This window comes from Diceros bicornis, chromosome 36 (assembly GCF_020826845.1).
Source record: "Diceros bicornis minor isolate mBicDic1 chromosome 36, mDicBic1.mat.cur, whole genome shotgun sequence".
Classification (NCBI taxonomy): domain Eukaryota; kingdom Metazoa; phylum Chordata; class Mammalia; order Perissodactyla; family Rhinocerotidae; genus Diceros; species Diceros bicornis.
Window position 1 is genome coordinate 13,873,221 of NC_080775.1, and position 20,849 is coordinate 13,894,069.

At 41.8% G+C, this 20,849-nt stretch overlaps 1 pseudogene; it reads left to right on the forward strand.

The window, feature by feature from the left end:
- The first annotated feature begins 373 nt into the window (after positions 1–373).
- On the forward strand, positions 374–14,070 carry LOC131398763 (phytanoyl-CoA dioxygenase, peroxisomal-like; annotated as a pseudogene).
- The last annotated feature ends 6,779 nt before the right edge of the window (positions 14,071–20,849 follow it).

Sequence of the window (20,849 nt, forward strand, 5' to 3'; positions counted from 1 at the left end):
CACTTTTTTAAAATCACCAGCCAAACTGTTTCTAATATTTCGGGCTGGATTCCCACTAAACTGAACGCATCTTTTGAACATTACACGTTACGTTGGAATTTTTATTCCTTCAGCAGCTTAGTGGAAGAAACAGTCATGTGAAATAAAATGAATTGCAACTATGCAGTTAAGAGTGCGGGTCACGTTCCGACTCAAGGTCAACAGCAGGTTTCCTGCACTTTGCCGCAGAGACGATCTTTGTGATGGTTGGTAAGTGGGGTGTGATGGAACAAAGTCCGCAGGGTCCCAGAGTCAGGTGCGCGTGGGCTGAGGGGGCGTGTCCGGGCGTCACCTGATGCCCACCAGCCGGGACCTGCTTCCCGGGAGCCCCGCGCCCTTGGCCGGCCGGGTCCGCTGGTCGCCCCTCCCGCCGCCTGGAGGCAGGGCGGCCGGCAGGCTTAAGTGGGGCCGAGGCGGGGCGCACTGGTGTCCTCGCCGCGGTCATGGACCAGGCCCGCGCTGCCGCCCGCCTGCGCGTCCTGCGGGGCCACCTCGGCCGCCGCTCGGCCGGGGCCGCCGTATCCTTTGCGCCGCGCGGGGCTCGGGCTGCAAGGGGCGCCGCCGCCTCGGTCTCCGGCCCCTGGTGACCCCGGCCGGGGTGGTGGCCTCCAGGGCGCATCGCACAGCCGCCACGCCCGTTCGGCGGCCCCCACGGCCCCAGGGGGACCTGGCCAGTGTGGCGGAAGGGGCGTCCCTCCACACTCCGGGTCCTCTTAGGGCCTCTGCTCCCCGGCTTTGTGAGGGGAGGGTGGGGAGTCTTTACCAGCAGGGTCTGCCCTCAGCTACCGTGTCATTTTCGGCACTCGGCCGCATGTGACTTCCGCGGCGGCCAGGAGACCTAGAAATGTCTGGAAATGTCAAAGCCCAGTCGCGCTGGACGCCGGAGCGCGGAGCTGCCCGCAGGAGCCACGGCAGGCGGGCGGGCAGCGGGGTCCTCTGGGGTGGACGCGGGCCGGCTCTGCAGGGGGCGCCGGGCTCCATGCGCGCCCCCGTCTTCCCTTCTCCAAGGGCGCTCCGTGTGAGGGGCCCCCGGGTGCCTGCGGACCCCACGGGAGTTGACACCGCCTCTGCGAAAGGACTTGGTGCCCTGTGTCCGCCTCCGCAGTTGCCCTTCAGAAGTGAATCCCGAGGGAACGTGTGCTGCCGGTCGGACCAGAGAGATGGCACTGTGTGGCAGGGAAGTCAAACTGCTTTGTAGAATTGTTTTTGCTGCTCAGAGAAAGTTTCTCCTTCAGGGCAGACTTGATGCTCGGTAGGACACTCTGCCTGGGATTTTTCCATAAGCGACCTGGTTAGCCTCTGTTCTGTATTTAGGATCCTGAAATCTCTCCTAAGATGATGATACAGCTGTCTCATTTACCTTCACCATTGCTCTGCTGGCTGATTCCAAGCAGGGATGTATCAGAACCATTTTAAGTTTAAATCCCGTCCATAAACTGATAAAGGGAATCCAGGTGATTATGAAATCTCATTTCCAGGTGAGGAATCAGAAACTGAGGCAAAGAGAGATGACAACTCTGAACCAAGGTCATTTAACTAAAGCAGTGTTTGTCAGTGTGTTGTCACCAGACCACCACCATCAACATCACCTGGGAACTTGTTAGAAATGCAGATTCTCGGGCTCATCTCAGACTCTGGAATCAAAATACCTGAGGGAGGGGCTGCGAATCCATTTTCACCTGTTTCTGATACCTGCTCAATTGTGGAACCACCAATACACTGGGATGAGATGTAACTGGAACTAGAAATTAAGTTTTCCCAGTCCAGGCTGTTACTACTTTTAAATTTAATATCTGATCCTGCTGGTTCTTGTTATAATATTTTCAAGGTCAGAGCTTGGTTTTTACATCTGTATTTCCTGGAACAGCACTATCCAGTGCAACTCTCTGCGATGGTGGAAACCTTCTATACCAGCACTGTCCAGTACAGTAGCTACTAGCCACAAGGGTCTGTGGAGCTCCTGAAATATGAGGAGCACCACTGAGGGACTGAAGTTTTCATTAAATTCATTTCAATTTAAGTAGATGTGGCCAGTGGCTCTGGTGTTGGACAGCCCTACCTAGATTTTCAGTGAATCTGTATGTGGTTCAGGCTTAAATAGACTACTGGAAATTTTGTGACAGCTTCTTCCCAGCCCTAACTGGTTTTGAAGTAATGTGGATTCTGGAATAAGGAATAATTTTTGAAGTACAAAACATAAGGCAGTTTTTGAATGCAGATAAGCATAAAGAAGAAAATAGATATGACCCATAATTCCACCACTCACAGATCATTATTGCTCAACTTTTTGGTGTTTTTCTTTTCTATATATTTATATAATTAGATGATTAGGACCATACTCTGTGCAGCTTTTTGGATCCATTTCTTCATGTTTACTTGCATTATATAGTAAACATTTACTACTTCATGTAGTAAAGAGTAAATGTTTATTAACTTTATATAGTCAGCATTTCCACATCATTAAAAAAATTGTCCAAGAACAACACAATCAAAAACAAAAACATAATGCAGGAGTGGTAGAGAGGAGAAAAGAACTTTGGACTGTGTGGTCACCATCTGGAATGTCCGGGTGACCACATTGCGCTGAGACAAGTTGAAGAAGGTGATCAACCTCTCTGCGTTGGGGAAAACAGACTGTAGCTAGAAATTCTGCCTCCTGGCCTGCCTCTCTCCTTGACTGTTATATTGTCCCCAATTATATAAAGACATCATGTACAAAATAACATGTTGATGAGAAGTGACATTCTGACAGTAACTCTTTAAGCTAAAGAAACAATGAAAACAATGAGAAGAAATAAAGAAACAACGAGATACTACATCAATAATCTGTGATTACTGAATAGAAAAGAAAACAAGGAGTCCTGTTTATTTTATAGACCTTTTTTTCATGACCAGCCAAACTGTTTCTAATGTTTTGGACTGAACTCTCACTAAATTAAATACCCCTTTGGATAGCTCATGTTTATGCTTGCTTCTAGAATTGAACCTTCCAATTATTATTTGTTCAGCAGTTTAGTGGGAGGAATAGTCACGTGGAATAAAACAGATGGAAGCTATGAAGTACAGAGTGCGGGTCAAGTGTGGGATCAGCCATTTTCTGCTGGGTGACCTTGGACCAGTTTCTGAGCCCTCCAAGCCTAGGCTTCCAACTCTGTGCTGCAGGAATGGTAACAAAGCTCTTGGCTTCCAGGGTACTGTGAAAATGAAACAGAGCAATGTCAGCAGCAGTGGGTAACTGTCAGGGATTATGTGTGTATGCAGTTTGCTTGATGTTCATTTAGGACCAGTCTTCCCTTGTGAGAGCCAATCCAGGGCAGACTGTTGTTTCTAGACAAGGTTGACTCCTAAATTTTACTTTGTTTGCCTTAATTCTCATCTGAGATAGCTCACCCCACTTCAGGGACTGTTTCTCCTGCGACTTTCCATTCTCAACAATTCCAGTAAGTAGATCTAATTTTAATTTGGAACCATACAATGTATATAAGGTTTTTCTAGTTGTAACTAAGATATAAAATACAACATATTGTGTTGCTTGATGAGAATTCATTATACATGCCTCCATTTCCAGGACTTGTTCTGATTAGAACAATCATGGAAACTTTTGAAGACCCTGACTTTAATTTTCTATATGTTTTTTAAAATTCAGACAGGAGGAGAAATATCAAAATTGCATAGTTCATGCATGGCATATCTCATTTAAATTGGCCTGTAGTTTGGCCATATTGATACATTAGGTAGCATCTTGGTTTATCTCAAATTTCCTTTAAAGAGGAGACCTTGATCTCCATGGAATGTCCTCATAGAGTCACAATTCCCATCTAGAAGAATGGACTGAGTGATTTGAGTTTGTACATATGCTCTACACTTATTTGGATTTTGTTACTTTGATGTTTTCTTAGAATGCGTGAACTAGACAATTTTTAAAATATAAAATTTATTGAATTTGTATCCCATTTGAAAAATCATATTCATTTTTGAAAAAGTTTTAAAATCAGAGAAATTGATGGAATTTTAAAAAATCATCTATAATTTCATTACATAAGGGCAATCACTTAAAAATATTTTTTGTTTTATTTCTTTGCGAACTTTTTTTTTTTTTTTTACAAATAATGCCTTGGTTTTACATAATTGTAATCATATTTTACTGTAATAAGTCTTCATGCTGTTATATGATCTTCAGTTTTAATTCCTGAGTCAAATCCCATTGAGTGGGTATAATACAATTAGTTAATTATTCTTCCGTTAGTGCACTTTTTTTGGTGACAATAATTAATACTTTGGACTTAAAACTTTTAAATTTTATCAGAAGTTTTCCTGAGAGCAAAGTCTTAGAAATAGTTAAGTGCTGGGTGGAAGAGTATGAATATTTCTCAGGTTTATGATTCATATTGTTAGGTCGTGATGTTTTAATTGGACTCATTTGAGATTTTTTTCCTCCTCTAGGTACACTAAGGATAATAATGTTCTAACCCTCGAACAGAGAAAATTTCATGAAGAAAATGGGTCTCTCATAATTAAAAATCTGGTATCTGGTGCTGATATTGAACGCTTAGGTATAGTAACACTATTGGTTATTTTACAGAAATATGTGTTTTCTGTATGTAATGGGAACAGACTTCCCTGTGCAAGTTCAGATATTTTTCAGTGATTTGGTTCGTTACAAAGTGGTTGGGAACGTGGGCTCTGGAGCCAGACTGGCTGGCTTCAATCTGAGCCCCACCACTGAACGTTGTGTGTCCTGGGCAATTTACTGAACCCCTCCCTGTCTCTGTTTCCTCATCTGCAAAATGGGGATAATGATAGCACTTCTGTCCTCGAGTTGTTGTTTGGACTACAGAAGATAAAATAGACAGAGAGAACTTGAACAGGGCAGGGGACATGGAGAGTGCTGTGGAAATGTTTGCTATGATTTTCAGATGTAACCAAATCCCAACTATCACCCCACTCATCTGCTAAGCTAAGGAATATCTGAATTCTGGTGGTGAACTGCAGCCTCACAGTTGGGAGCCCAGGACTTCTGAGTTGGCCATTTTCTCCTCCCTCTCATCACAACTATTCAAACTGGGGCTGGAGGCAAACTTAGGACAGAGAAACCACCCCCAAGTCTTCACATTTTTCCACAGAACAGGGCCAGGCAGGTGCTTGGAGCCAGCAGTAATGACATCATTGCCAATGTAAATTTCCAGGATCACGTTTGAAAGAATCTGCAGAAAGAAGGTGAAACCAAGGGGATTAATGGTAATGAGAGATGTGGCCATTGCAAAATCAGAATATGTTCCAAGTGAATAAATACAAAGATGCAAGATTTCCAAGAAGATGAGGAACTCTTCAGATGCTGCACTCTCCCTGAGGTTCAAGACCTTCCTGCGTTTTCTTTCTCCTTAAGTTATAGCCCATCTGCATGCCTGTCTCTGAAATCAGCTGTTTTTACTTATCTATCTCCGTTCTTCTGTGGCCCTGGAGCAGTGGTTCTCAATTGGAGGTGGACATTTGGTGATGCCTGGAGACATGTTTGCTTATCACAGGAGGGACGGTGTGCTACTGGCTTCTGTGGTAGAGGCCAGGGATGCTGCTAATGGGGCCCAGGGATCCTGTAATGCAGAGAACAGCCCTCTCCCCAAATAAGGACTCATCCACCCACAATGTCGGTGGTGCCTGGATTGAGAAACCCTGCTCTGGAGTTTGCTAGTTATCTTTGGTTAAGAAGGGCAATAATTCTGTGTTAAAGAGAGAGAGAGACTTGCTCACACTGCATACAGCGTTATCAACACTGGTGAAACTGCTGAGGCTATTCATTCTAAATCCTTTCATTTTGTTCTTTTCTCTCTTTGGTTTATGCATCTGGTCATTATGTGTCTCACCCCAATTACCCATGTCATTATCTGTTTAAATCAACTTCCCACCAGAACATACACTCCATAGGGGAGGGAGCTGCCTATCCTGCTCACTGTTGTGTCCCCATTTCCCATCACTCTGCCTGGTTGCTAGACCTCAGTCAAGAGTTGTTGAGCGAGTGGCTGCACTGACTGTGAAGTGTCCTCTGAGCCGCTGCTCTGCTCTCCTCTGGGCTCCTCACGACAGCTGCAAAGGTGCTGGGTCCTTTCACGGTCCCTTCTCATGACGAGGCTCCTGAAGGAGAGGAAGCTGCCTTCTCACTGGACAACTGTCCACAGCTGTGAATGAAAGAAGGGTATTCCTGTCCCTCCCAGTTGATATCTCATGGAAACTCGTATTTTTCTTGTGGACAAGTGGTTAGATTTCCAACTGGCTCCAAAAAGCCTGTTTAATTCAGAGTGTGGTGGATTTCCAATTGTGGACTTTTTCAGGCTTTGTTTGCAATGTTGTGAAATACAGACTGGTTTTAAAATATTGCCATGTTGGTTCTTGTATCAATAGTTAGACTTTGTGTCACTTGCTTTTGCATCTGATTTCCCATGAACGTTTTTCCCCCGTTTTCCCTTAGGTTCTGAAATATGTGGAGTGCTTCGCTGGACCCAATATATGGCCCTGCATGCAATGCTGATAAACATCCTGCAGATTCTGGTAAAGGGCTCTTATTTGTTAACTAGAAGAAGCAAATTGTTAGTTAGTGTACATAAGGTTGATGTACCAACCATAGCTGTGTGTATAACTGCGAAACTTTGCTTAAATGAATATGTGTACTTTTATTGAAGTCTTAAAATAGCTTCCATCCTACCAACATTGAAGTGTATTAGTGATTTCAGATGTTCACTGTAGGATTATTGCTGGATTTTCAGATCACTGGCTTCTCAAAAATGCAGTTTAATAAACACCACTCTTCATGTACCAGAGTTTCTTGTTATTCAATGTCTCTGAGCTTCGTTAACCATCTCACCGTGATCGTGTGGATTCTCCCTTTCTGATCGGAAGACATTATTAGTACTAACAAAGTTAACACTATTCTTATAAATCACGTATTACAGTTCTTAAAATTTCTTGTCCTTGCTAAAATGGAGCTGCTAAGACCTCACTCCCAGAGAGAGTGATCTGAAGTTAGAGCCCAGGAATCTGCATCTTATGAACCATCCTCAGAGAGTCTATGCAGGTGGCTCTTGGGCCACACTGAGAAATTCTGCTCTACCCACAGTAGTAACTCAGCATTAGAGATCCTTCCTCATTTTCTACCTTTTCTTCCTCTCAATGCCAGGAGAGGTTTCTGTGACAGGCATGTAGCTTAACGTCACCAAGCATATCCCGCCCCGGATGTCTTGTCTGGAGAGATCAGGTGGCCAGGGAAGCAAGTTTAGAGAGAAAAACCAGGGAAAATGTAAATGTGTTCATGGAGTCTCTGATACTACACAGTGCTTGTACACCAAATGCCTCTAGTTCGGTGGGAAAACCTCTGAGAGGACTTTTACTTAGTCAATTAATAATTTTTGCATCAGGTACTTAGAAGGCTATCAAGGGACCTCAAATTTGACCACTTTCTTCAATTTATTTAATCAAAATTCTTTGCATTTTACGCTGTGTGCCCAAACCAGAGTTACAAAGGAATAAATAACAATAGAGCTGATGACATATGTACGACTTGCTGGAAAATAGTGTGCAAGTTCTCAGCTGCCAGTAACCCAGAGAAAAGTTTAGGCTCTGAATTGCTGCGTTGATTTGATGTTCCAAATTGTTGCTTCTCTCTCGAGACTTATTTTCTTAATGTTGTTTCAAATTGTTGGCTTTGGCTGGGATAGGTCATTGTTCTGGCTTTTCAGGCAGAGGAGCAGAATTCTGGGAATTGAGCGACTTTTAACAGCAGGTTCTGTTTCAGGCAAGAAGACATCCCATCATCCTTTGCACCAGGATCTGCACTATTTCCCCTTCAGGCCCAGCAATCACATTGTTTGTGCTTGGACAGCCATGGAGCACGTCGAGCAGAACTATGGCTGTCTGGCTGTGCTCCCAGGCACACACAAAGGCTCCCTGAAGCCACACAGTTATCCCCAGTGGGAGGTAGGTCTGCCTAGGGGCTGAGTCTTGGTCAGAATCTTTTATTGTTTAATTTCACATCAGTGTACATAAAGAGCTTTCCCAATGTGATAGCATTTCCTTTCTTAGCAAAACATTGTTCTAGGATTTCCAGTTAGGATCAGGGAAAATTCAAGGATGTCAGGTAAAATCATCATCATTTCTGTTCTTTCAACAAGTGTTTGAAAGCCAACCAATGTGGGGAACTTTGGTAGGTGCTGTGCAGGATCTGAGATTATAAGGCCTAACTGCAGAGGAACTGTAAGAGGAAAACACAGCTATACCAGGTGTGTGTGACGAGTGCCAAGTAAGTCTTACACACTGTCCGATGGCTCTCAGAGTAAAGAAGAGGGAGAGCTCATCTCCTTCCAGCTGGAGGGACCAGTGAAGGCTCTGAAGAGGGTTGAGTAGTATTCCATTGCATGACTGTTCCATGGTTTATGGATTCAGCTGTTGATGCTAGAGGACTGTAAAATGCTTTTGAGATCATGGATGATGAGATCAAATCGGTTCTTCAAGATGATAATCTTGAGATTTGGGCAGGGTGTATTGGAGGTGTAGGACTCCAGAGGCAGAGAAACCAGAGAAGGGACTATTAGCTTTTTAGGTATAAGACAGTAAGGTCCTGAAACCCCATAATGATGGATAGAATGGGAAGAGCACCTGTTGTTAAGGCAGGAAGAATGAATGTGGTTCTGTAGGAAGTAGAGATATGGCTCTAGGAACTTCTGTCTCCATTTGAATTCTTGACTGATGATTAGGGCTAAGTGAAAATATTTCAGTCTGGATTCTGATATAAAATCTGAAATTGTGAGATTCATCAATTAAGTTGAGATATAGGAAAGGTTCAGTGCAAACAACAAATGCGTGCTCTGACTGACTTAAGCCAAAGGGTGGCAGGCACATGCTGAGTCTGTGGAAAGGCTGGCTAATTCTGGTGGTCAGGAAAGTGAAAGTCATTGCTTGACAGGAACAGTTGGGTAGGGGAGCCCGGCAGGGGCAGTTGAACCCTGTGTCCGTTCTCTTTGCTCCTCTGCTGAGAGTCGGAGTGGTCGCAGTGGGAGGTCAGATTGGTTTAGCTTGTTTCACCTATCCACTCTGGCCAGGAGAGAAGCACACTGGATCAAAGTCCCAACACAGTCCAGTAGGGAAGGAGTCATTCCCCAAAGGAAGTTTAGATAGTCTTATGAAGGGGAATGGGATGATGCCTCCCTAAAACGACAATAACCTCCCTCCGTAAAAGCTTGTAAAATTTAAATCACTTCTTTACTTAATTTAATTAATTTAAATTAATTTAAATCACTACTTTATTTAATAAACACATAACCATACCTAAAGCAATAACTAACTTTGGAAATAGTTATAACCAAGCACGATGTTTTAATTTACTATTCTTTTTTCTTTACTTTGGACATGACATGAGTATTATTTGACCTCAGAAAAATTGAGCATTTTCTATTCCCTAATTTGGAAGAATAGTGAGCTTCTCAGAGCTACTCCTGAGTAATAGAAGAATGACTTATGGAAAGTTCCAGGGGAAGAGAATATCATGTTGGGAAAGAATAATTACAGATTCAGCTAAAAATGGTCTCCTGTGTTGACTGCAAAATGCAAAGCTAATCTAGATCTTCATTGGTAAGTCAGTAATGAAGGGTATGTGGAAATTCCAAATTTTTCATTTGGTCCATGAAATCCATGATTTTAATATCAACATGTGACTTTTTAAAAGCAGACTTCTGAGACGTTTTTATATATTTAATTTTTTAAGAATCTAATTTATGTATCTCTTTCTCTTGAAAGAACTTAGAGAGACTTTGCTTTTTCTTATGAGTCATTGATAGTTTTTAAATATTGTGCTTCCTCAAATACAGACTTGGCTTCTCTTATATGTTCCAGGGGGGAGTTAACATACTGTACCATAGCATCCAGGACTATGACAAAAACAATGCCCAAATGCACCTTGTGATGGAGAAGGAAGACACTGTGTTCTTTAATCCTTTGCTCATCCATGGATCTGCTCAGAGCAAAACTCAAGGATTCCAGCGAGGTATGCGTTAACATCGCTGCGCTTTCCAAAGATGTATGGGTTAGAAACAAAAATGTCAAGATATACTAACTTTAAAAGATTTGTGACTTTTAACTAAGCTGGCCTTTAGTCTGGTTTATTTACCAGGAGATATATTTGCATACTTCATGCTTTTTTTACTCATACCAGTAAGAAGCCAGGTGACCTCAGGATTCCAACCCTATTGATGCTGAATCATGAACATTCATGGAATTGCTTCAGACCAAGAGCTTACTTCATAGCTGAAAGCTCATGATTTTAGAGGCAAAAGCAATGGTTGATATTCTAAAATAATAAAACTTAGAATGTATATAGCTCATAGAAACCCTAGAAGAGGAAAGTTTATAATATCATTGCTGTATGAAAAATATTTTTGGTCCAAAACAAAAGATCTGGATTGGCCGACCAGAAATCAGATTCGACGTGGAGCCATGTTTTTCACCCCTTAGCCTCAGAGTGTTTGAAACTTAATGATTCCATTGCTTATATTAAAAATGGACAAAATATCTCATGAACCCAGATTTCTTGCTTCTCTAAAATTCAGCAGATCTGACAGTACTGTTGGCTCACGTTTCCCCCATGGTAACCTGGCTGTTGATACCAAATTGTGGGGTCTTCTTCGGGGCTGAATGAGGCTTTCCAGTTTGTCACACCAACCCTTGTTTTTTCCCTAAGACTCAGGCTTAGTTGCAAGGTTTCATCTTCCATTCATTCATATTTCCACCAGACTCAACAGGACTGGCATGAGGGTGACGTGATACAGCACTGTCCTCAGGGGAAAATTTAAAGGAGGCACCAAAAATACTCAGCAGTCAAGTTAAATGATATTTTAATGCAGTACTTTGAAAAATAAAAATTAACCCCCCAAAATCCATGATGAGCGCTATGGCAAAATTTGGAATAAAGGCAAAATCAGCCCCTTCACTTGTGTGACCATGAGAACTGTGCTGTGGGGGGGACATGGCACAATGATACGAATAATGTGAATTTTAATGTACCCGAGTTCCAATTTTTCAATATTTTTTCAGCTATTTTGTGTTGCAAAAACAGTAACCATTAAAAAACACATAAAAACATATGTACAGGAGTGCTCATTTTCCCTTTTGCCTCAAGCTCCAATATGGCTTGGCATGGCACTGAGGCTCACATGGGAAATGGAGTTTATGATTCCACTGCCTAGAAAGTTGATGTTTTGGGCAAAGTAGGAAGTCCTTCTGACAAGTGTGGTCACCTTAAGATAACTAACTTATAAGGAGGAAGGTAGGTTTTAAGAACTGTCTTGCAACTAGATCTGTTTACACCTTTTTCAAGAACGGGGAGAACCAAGTAACTTCCCTCTTATGTTGAGAGGGAAACAAGACAGATCTCTTATGTGAAGCTACTGGACTCGAAACGTCCTTTTGATTTGAGAGGGGCGTGTGTGTATTATTTTCCTTTGCAGGATATTTTCACTTTTTTTTTCCATAATTGGTGACCATTGAAATAACAACCCATCACAAACGCGATTTTGATACTAACTTCTTTGACTGGGAAAATGATGAAAAACCCTGGAATACATTCCGTTTTAGGACTGGGGAGTATCCACTCATTAGAAAAATCAAATGCTAAAAGTTAAAGACCTCCTGCCTTTGTAATTATGTTCCCTGCCCCATATATACTTTTTGAAAACAAATGTCACAGCTAGTTAAAACCCTCTTGAAATTTCTCAGTTAGCCTATTTTAGAAAAAAGAGATTCAGCCCCAAAGAGACTTATTTAGGACACAATGGAACAGCTTTCAATCTAGAAATCAAATGTGAGCTAAATAACTGACTTTCTAAAAGAAGACTTCTTGCTTGGATTCTATTTCTAATATTCACTTTTCACAGTCAATTTCCTGCCATTTCGCCAGTGCCAATTGCCACTACATCTATGTGAAGGGTACCACTGAAGAAATCTTTCAGAAGGAAGTTGCAAGGTTAGCAGATAAATTCTTTAGAGATAAAAATGAAGTCAACCTGAAGGTAAGTTGTTAGGAAAGGACAAGGTAAAGATCTCAGTTTTTTATTTTCTTTAGATGTTTGATAATTCTCATAGCTGACAATTTGAAAGCATAAAGTGCTTGGTTTAGAGCTCACTGCAGAAACACTGCTGAAACCCACTAAGAATGACAGTGGAATTTCAGTTTGCTCGTCTTTCCCCACTATGTGGCGGAACTGAAACTGTGTGCTTCATCTTCATGTCTTCGGGTTGTCCTGTGGTATGTGGGCTTTCCTATTTCAGGACAGCCAGGTAGGAAATGAAATAGAAAACAGTTTTAGAGCAGAGGAAAGGAAGGACAAAAGGCTACCTTCTGAATGCACACAAGGAAAGTTAAAGGTTTGGGCTATCAATCATGGGCCTCCTCTATTTGTATGGAGTAGAGTATTTATGTGTTTGGAAATCCAATAAGACTCCCAGAAAGCAAGATTTTTTGGGGTCTGTTTGAAGTTGGAATTTAATCAGAAGCTTAGCTTCCATGTAGCAGAGATTGAAGATCACTGCTTCTTTTCAATAGGGGGCATGAGACAGTATTTCATATGCTGTCCTAATAAACACACATCACTTGTAAATTATTTGCTTTTAACTAGTGGACGTTCAGTACTGATGATGATCCGTAGACAAATTATCAGTCAAGGCAAATAAATACACATAGTTGCTTTGTAGACTATGTACATTTTAGCCTCTGAACCAAGAAGCTGATCCTGTTTTTGTTAATTGCATTAGATAACCATCCATGCATGCATTTCGCATGGGGGTGACAGGACCCCCAGAATCACTGTGTGGAATCATGACTCTGGGCCTTCCAGTACTTTGAAGAGCATTGCCCACCAATGGCAGCTACCATGCTGGTGGGAGTCATCTTCTAAAATGCCTTCCCAGCTCAAGAAACTTACTTCACCCTTTACCTCTTCTCCCCTTAGGATCTGTAATTATATCCCATACATGAAAATGCTCTGATTTCACATTTGCATATCTTTGAAAGTCTTGTCCTTCTCCCTTTGTCCAGTGTTTAAAATGCCTAACAAAGGCAACATATTCTGTCAGTTGGAGCTTCTGTCCAACGCCCTGAGTTTTAAGGCAGAAAAAAGTTGTATACATTCTGTTTGAGGTTTGTCGAGGTTGTACTCATTGAATTACCTCCTGTATTCATTTTAGTTACTCTCTAAGTTATACTTTCTCAGATTTAGTTAGAATAACAATACTAACGTCTGCTGTATAACTCTTCGTAAGGTACTAAAGCACTTTCATATCCCTATTCATATTTCCTTCACCAAAACCCAATGGAGCAGTCATTGTACATCCATGGTCTTAATGAGAAAATAAAGAGTCCAAGAGGTTGGCCTGAGCTACCTGAGTGACAGGGCTGGATTTCAGAGTCAGGTCAACTTCCAAAATCCTTCTTCCAACCATGCCTTGCTGTTTACTCAAAAATAAACCAGAAACAAGAAATAAATAAGGAAGTCTAAATTGTTTTATTAAGAGCAAAGAAAATGAATGAAAAAAACAGTCACCCAGAACATCATTTTCATGATGTGATCTATCCAGGAATGGACCAGGCAGCATGGGCTAGCAAGTAACACAAAGGAAAGCAGAAAATTGGGTAGTAAACTGCTTGCATTGTGAGCAAACATCACACTCACCTAGTTGGATACCTGTGATTAAAAAGAGTGACACATAAAACAGACCTGACTTATTGGGGAGTCACTGTCTTAGTTTATTGAACACTATTTTAGATGTTGGCAAGTAAATTAATTGGAGTCTCAGAGTATGGTTTACTTACTAACTGATATGACTATTGTGTAAATTTTTAAAATATGTAACCATTTGTAGCTGCTAGAAATCTACTTTGTGTTATGGTGAATAGACAAGTCGAAGTGTCCACAAACCCTTTCTGTTTGGCATTATTTTCAGAGTTATTGGAAACTGCGAGCAAGGCTGGTGCAAGGAAAAAGGGTCAACCTTTGAAAGAGCGCTTTGTTGTAACTCTTTTAAAGAAAACCAAAACGAACCAGCTGTCTAAGGAAATGTTTTCTTAATGAGATGATGTAATCTTTTCTATCATTGTTCACAAAACCAGAATGCATGTATCAGGTACTCAATTGCGTGTGTTTAATTTTGCAGTGTAGTAATGTTGCTTTATGGATGTTAAAACAGTAAAAGTGAAATATTACTCTTTTAAGGAAAACTAACAGGATTGCAACTAATAAAGGTGATTGATGCATTATTTAAATGTGTTAAATCAGTTTCTTTCATTCAATTAGCTCTTTACTCAAGTATAAATTAATGCTTTGAAACTCAGCGTGTGTTGAGTTTTGCATCAACAGTATATGGTAACATTTCCAAAGGCCAATTCTAGTAATACAACTCTTGGGTCTTTACCAGGGAAACCTTCCGTTTGTCTAAGCAAAATGGTACAAGAAGAGTTTGGCATAACCTGAGAGGAAAAATCAACTTCTATGTCAATATCATGCTCTCAAGATTGGCAAAGGGTAGCTAGTGTACCCAGATGAGAAAGGTCTGAACATTTGGAGGCTACTACCCAAAGATCCAGCCTGGGCCTGACTCTGTGAGCCCTCCAGGCTCTCCCTGGGGATCCAGGTCCCAAAGAGGATTTTCAGCACCAAGGACAGCACCAACTCCAAGCTCACGGAGGAAGGAAACATTTCCAGCAGCCATGGTGCCTGAACACCCAGTCGTAACAAGGGGCCCTTCCTGTTGAGGGCATCTGGCTCTCATGGGTGCTAAGGACCATAGGGACACCCATTCTCCACACTCTGAAACCACCCGGTTGTCATATTAGCCCAATGACACAGAGGATATGTTTCACCGGTACCAAAGTCAGGTTCACAGGCTTTTTGGTGAAGCCCACTTTTGAGAAGACAGGAGCAGGGAAGACACTTTGGTTTTGAATCCTTGATATTATATTCTTCTCTAGGACTTCCCATCCTCTCAGCATTCTTCATGAATACTTTATAAAAAATTGTGGTGACATATAAAAACGTAAAATTTGCCATCTGAAATACTTTTGAATGTACAATCCACTGTTATTTAGTACTTTCATAATATTGTGCAACCAACACCACTGTCTGTTTCCCAAACCCGTTCATCACCTCAAACAGAAACTCTGTACCCATTAAGCTATAACTACCCATTGCCACTGCCCCTGGCTCCTTTGTCTCTATAAATTTACTTATTCTCAATATTTTAGACACGTGGAATAAAATAATATTTGTCTTTTTGTGTCGGCGTTTTCACTTAGCATGTTTCAAGGTGCATTCACGTTGTAGCATGTATCAGACCTCCATTGCTCTTCATGGATGAATAATACATGCATACATATATATGCATTCATCTTTCTATCTACTCATCTCACATTTTGTTTATCCATTTATTTGTTCCTCTTCCAGTTCTCTTATTTTTGCGTTATGTTATAATTCTCTTTATCTTTTGGAGAGGGCTCACAGATGCTTTTTAAACATTGAGGGGCTGGTGATGTCTCCTTGTCTTTAATGGCACCCAACAATAACAGGCAGTCGTGAATTGGCATCAGCAGCCTGATTCTACAATTGCACAAAGGTATTACTCAAAAACATGTCGTATCAAAGACAGCAAAATCAGGACTTTCTTACTCACCTAAAACTCCCTTCTGTTCTTTTTAGCCTTTTACTATGAAGAATTTCAAACATGTGGAATGTTACATAGTATAATGAAAACTCATATAACCATTACCCAGAATCAACAATTATCAAATTTCCCCACATTTTGCTTCATCCATCACTTTTTCCAGTCACTTTTAAAAACATGACTTTTTTTAAAAGGGAAAAATTTTTAGGAAAAAATTACTCTAATCCCATAAGTGGAAGTAGATAATTACTACCTTCCATGATTTTTCAATGGTATGGCCTGTAGCCTTGTTTTGTCACATTTGTGTTTTGGTTCTTAGATGTTATATCTTTGAGCCAGTTTCTCTATAAGGCTCTTCCTCTTTGCTGGTCATGTAGAGGAAGAGCCCTGAACTGGAATGCCAAGCCCTGGTCTCGGTTGTCTTGGCAGCCAGCTCTGTGACCTTCACTTGTCTGGGCTGGATCCAAAAAATGATGCCTATGGACTCGGTGTTCTCTCAAGCCCTTCTAGCTTGGACATTTTGTGTCTGTACCCAAGGTACACAGGCATGATTCCTGTGACAACAGGGTGGGCAGTGAGGGTTGACAGCTCCCCACAGAGTTGGTGACTCTCTTCACATCAGAGTCCTCTCTGTCATGACACGATGACTTCATCTCTCCTCCCCCAAACAGGAAGAGAGAAACCAGGAAGCTATTGAGCAGTGGTGCCAGTGACATTCTGACAGCCTGTACCCGTCATATCTCTATAACCACCACTGCATCTGAGCTCGTCTTAAGAGACCCAGCAGATGGAGCTTGAAACACTCATACCTAGCACAGGTGTTAGAGCGACTCATTCCTCCCAAACAGGACCCCTCAAAGGGTCTCAACTTGGGGCCTGCTGTGTACACACAAAATGCCTCTTGTTCTGATGGATGAAAATGCCCTGGCTTTCATTTCTTTGCAGATGATTTTGTGAGGTGAGCAAATGCCTGTGGGGCCTCCTGGCACCAAAGCTACAGTGGTGTCCCCTTGCTTAGCCACTGTTCCCAAAGTAAGATTCTTGTCTGATAGAACAATGGAAAGAACTACAAGAAAGAGAAAAGGTTACGTGTTTGTTTACAGCTTACAAATAAAAATGCTGACTCAACACTGTGTATTATCTTCTCACATCTCAAACTGAGTGGCCTCGACTTGTCTCCCCTGAGTGACAATGCTCCTCTCACGGCCTGGGGCCTTTGAAAGCTTGAACTCAGGAGTGCTGCTCACTGCTTCCTCAGTGTGTCTCAGTAGTCACACGAATGGGAGAACAATGCTACTACAACTGTTCTGGTGAAACTGTTCTCTGAGACAATTACTGAGCCCAGGTGCTTCTCACGTCTCTGAAAGAGTTTAAGGTTCGACTGTGGTTGCTTAACCACATCAGTCAGAGCCAGGGTTACAGCAAGGCCCGTTGTGACCAAGACCAGAAAGCAGGGGAAACTGAGTTGGGCGTCCTCTCCTTTTTCTTCCTAGAGCCTGTGTTGGTCTGCTGGGGCAGCCAGAACCAAGTACCCAAACTGGGTGGATTAATAACAGTAAAAATTTTCTTTTACACTTCTAGAGAGAACAGGCTTTGGACATTTAGGCCTTGCACAGAAACTGACCAAGCAACAGAGGGATGAGTTGTCCATTGTGAATCACAGCCGTCCTGTCCTGGCCAAGATGGCTGCTGTGAGCAAGGCCTGTGGAAACATGTGAGGTCTCATGCGTGGGACCTGCCTGGAGGCATCAGCTATGGGGAACCTGGGCACAAATCTGAGGATCAGACTAGTGCGGCTAATGGAAATTTCCACGAGAAGGAAGAAGTCAAGTACATGAGCTTGACCCGATTCTGTGTGAGGTCCATGTTGTAACCTTGGCCTTCTTAGCAAGGAATGCTCTCAGCCCCTCCAGTGCTGTCGGTTACCAGTCTCCTGGCATCCTGTGTGGGATAAACTAATTTCAAGTGACTTATTTTAAGTCCAGTGTTTCTGCAGTTGGTGATAGGATGGGAGGGAGGATATGAAAAGCATAAGTCATTACTCAATTTCTTTGGAATCTTAGCATTTGAAATAAGAGTACTATCCATAGGTTTCATTGAACACGCTGTATTTTTTCCTTGAAAAAGATGTCTAAAATTGCTGTTTTAAGAATGAAATAGTGGGCCAGCCCAATGCTGCAAGCCGTTAAGTGGGTGCACTGTGCTGTGGTGGCCCGGGGTTCGCAGGTTTGGATCCCAGGCGCACACTGATGCATAGCTTGTCAAGCCATGCTCTGGCGGCATCCCATGTAAAGTAGAGGAAGATGGGCACAGATGTTACTTCAGGGCCAATCTTCCTCAGCAAAAAAAAAAAAGGGCAAATACAGATGGATTGGCATTGGATGTTACCTCACGACTGATCTTCATCACACTCACACACACACACACACAGACACACACACACAGAATGAAATAGTATGTTACATCTCCAAAGTGCCATTTTTCTTTTCAGCTCACTTATTTTCTCTCTTCCCCTTACCTTAACTCTTGTGTTTCATCCTTTAAATCCTCCTTTCTCTTTTGTTTTCAGTTTATTTGTTTCTATTTTGTTTCCTCTGTAACTCAGTAGATTCCCTACCCTGGCAAAAGAGTCGAATCATCTGAGGATTTAAAAAATACCCATGCCTAGACCCCAAACCTAGGAAACCTGATTATGTCAGTCTAGGGGGCCTGGGCATAATTATAGCAGATCTCCAGAAGATTCTGGGGTACAGCCAGAGGTGATGATCACAAAGCCCTGCCCCCATCATCAGTCCTGTAGAAGGGCTTGCGGTTCTCCAGTAGGCCTCTCCTGGCCTTTGCAGAGGACCCTCCAGCTTCCTGTCTTTAAAAATCCAGAATCTATTTTCTGGAAATGAGCTCCAAGAGAACAACTGAACTGTTGGTTCAGATATAGCTAGAGTGGTGCCTGCCCACCTGGTGGGCCAATTAATAAAGTAAAATCCATGGCCTGTTCTTGCTGTTACGTTAACTGAAGATGCACCTAATCCTGAGGCAGCTTCTGAGTTGAGAATTATATTGTTATCCCATCCTGTTGACTCATTTTGAATCTTTAGACACTTAGCTCTTGCTCCGTATGCTCTCTTTGAGAATGCTTTCCCATGGCACAGACATGACCAATCCCAGTGTCAAATAGCAGTTGGTGTCTTCATTTTATGGATATTTATCATTAGCTGTCTGATCTTTTTTAAGCGTCTTGAGTGGTATTCTGGAAGGAGAATTGGTAAGCGACACGATGGTGTCCCAGCAGTAAGAGGGTTGCACGATTCCTTCAAGTCATTGACTTGTAAAGCCTCATCTTCTGTTTCAGAGCATCTCTTTGACCCAGGACATTTCCCATTAGTGCGTTCAGTTAAACCAGACAAGTGCTTCACTCTACATGAAAAGCACTTTGAAGATGAACAGAAAATTTTATTTTGTTTTTTTAGCCTACCTAATATTTACAGCAATATCATTAACTGTTTTCTTTTTTATGGCCAAAAAGGATACTTTCTGCAATGTAGTTAGATGTTCTATTGTGCAATAAGGAATTGCCTTCCATAAGGAGGTTCATATATAATACTCATTTAAAATTCCATATCTAATTAACTACACAAATAATTTTAACATATAAACAATAATAAAGACTGTTCTCTGGATGGTAGTGTTTAATACATTTTATATTTTGTATAGGGATTTCAACATTTGTTTTCTTAAAATAATAAGCTATTTAGCATAATTCTTAGCATTATTTTGAAGTATGCACCTATATTTTTTTGTGCATGCTTTTTGTGATCTCTGCTAAAAATCTGCATTGCCAACATTTCAGTAGCTTGAACTTAAGCTTGTTCAAATAAATAATTTTTTTATTGCTCTTGTATAATCAGATGCCATTTTCAGTATTATTTTAGAATTGTTGGGAGTGTTTTCGTTAAAGTACAATTTATTGGGGGAAAGTATATTTGGGTTTTATCAAAAAACTTGTAAGTCTTTCATGCGACCTATATATACTTGGATTAAATTTTGTAGTTCTAGAACAAATAGGCAATCTAAAAAGTTGTTTTTCAGTGTTACTTAAAACCGCTTGTATAAACGACTACTTGAGTAAGAGAGATTCTGTTCCTGAAGCACAAGTATACTGACCCTCCGCCACAAGTGTCCACATCAGTTAAAAAGCGCCCCATCACTGCCGATTTATGAATGCTTCCTGCTCACAGGCACCAAACCCCTGTGAATCCATCAACTTCTTGCCAAAGGGAGCCACCACTGAGGACATGAAGCCTGGAAGAGGCTTTACTGTGGACCCACTCTCCTTCAGGAGCCAAGGGGCAGCATTTTCACACGGGTAACTGGAACTCAAGGCAGAAGTACAGTGTGTGGTACCCGAGAGGTGGCCACAGAACTGACATTAATTGGACGTTTTATGGAGATTTAAGTGATGCTGGTCCTCAAAAGCTACAAACCAGTGGTCTGCAAAGTAAAATGTGTTGGAAACCTCTGAGTAAGATGAACATAGTGTTGAGCTTTTTGTGAAAGAAAAAATAGACTAGTGATGACTGAATCTGAACTGCTTTCAATGTAGGTCATGTGTTGAATGCTCATGTTCTCCTTGGGTGCAAGTCTGCTGAGACAAGTGAGCTAAATGCACCATGCACTGGAAATCATCTTTGTGAGGATTCACATTTGTAAAGAGAAAATGTTGGGTCTTTCGAGGTGCCATGAGTTCCTGTGACCTGAGGAGGAAGAACTGTTCTTTACCACAGCGTTTCTGAGAGAGCAGTCCAGAACACCTGCCTTAGAATCTCCTAGGGACACTTGTCACAGGTGATTTCTGGGGACCCAGGGGATACAGCGTGGAGGCTGGGCCCTGGTGGAATCAGTACTTCCTTGAGGCAGCTCGAGATATTTGCCAAGGGGTTTCAAAACTTAGCTTGTTGTCTACACGTGCTGTGTTGAAGCTTTTCTGGTGATTCAGTCCAGGTACTGAAATACTGTGTGGGCTATATGTAATTTTTCTTTTTGGCTCAGAATTTTAAAGAACTTACTATACTGTGGTCTCCAAGTTCCACATGCCTTATGATGAATAAATGCAAGTGTTTTAA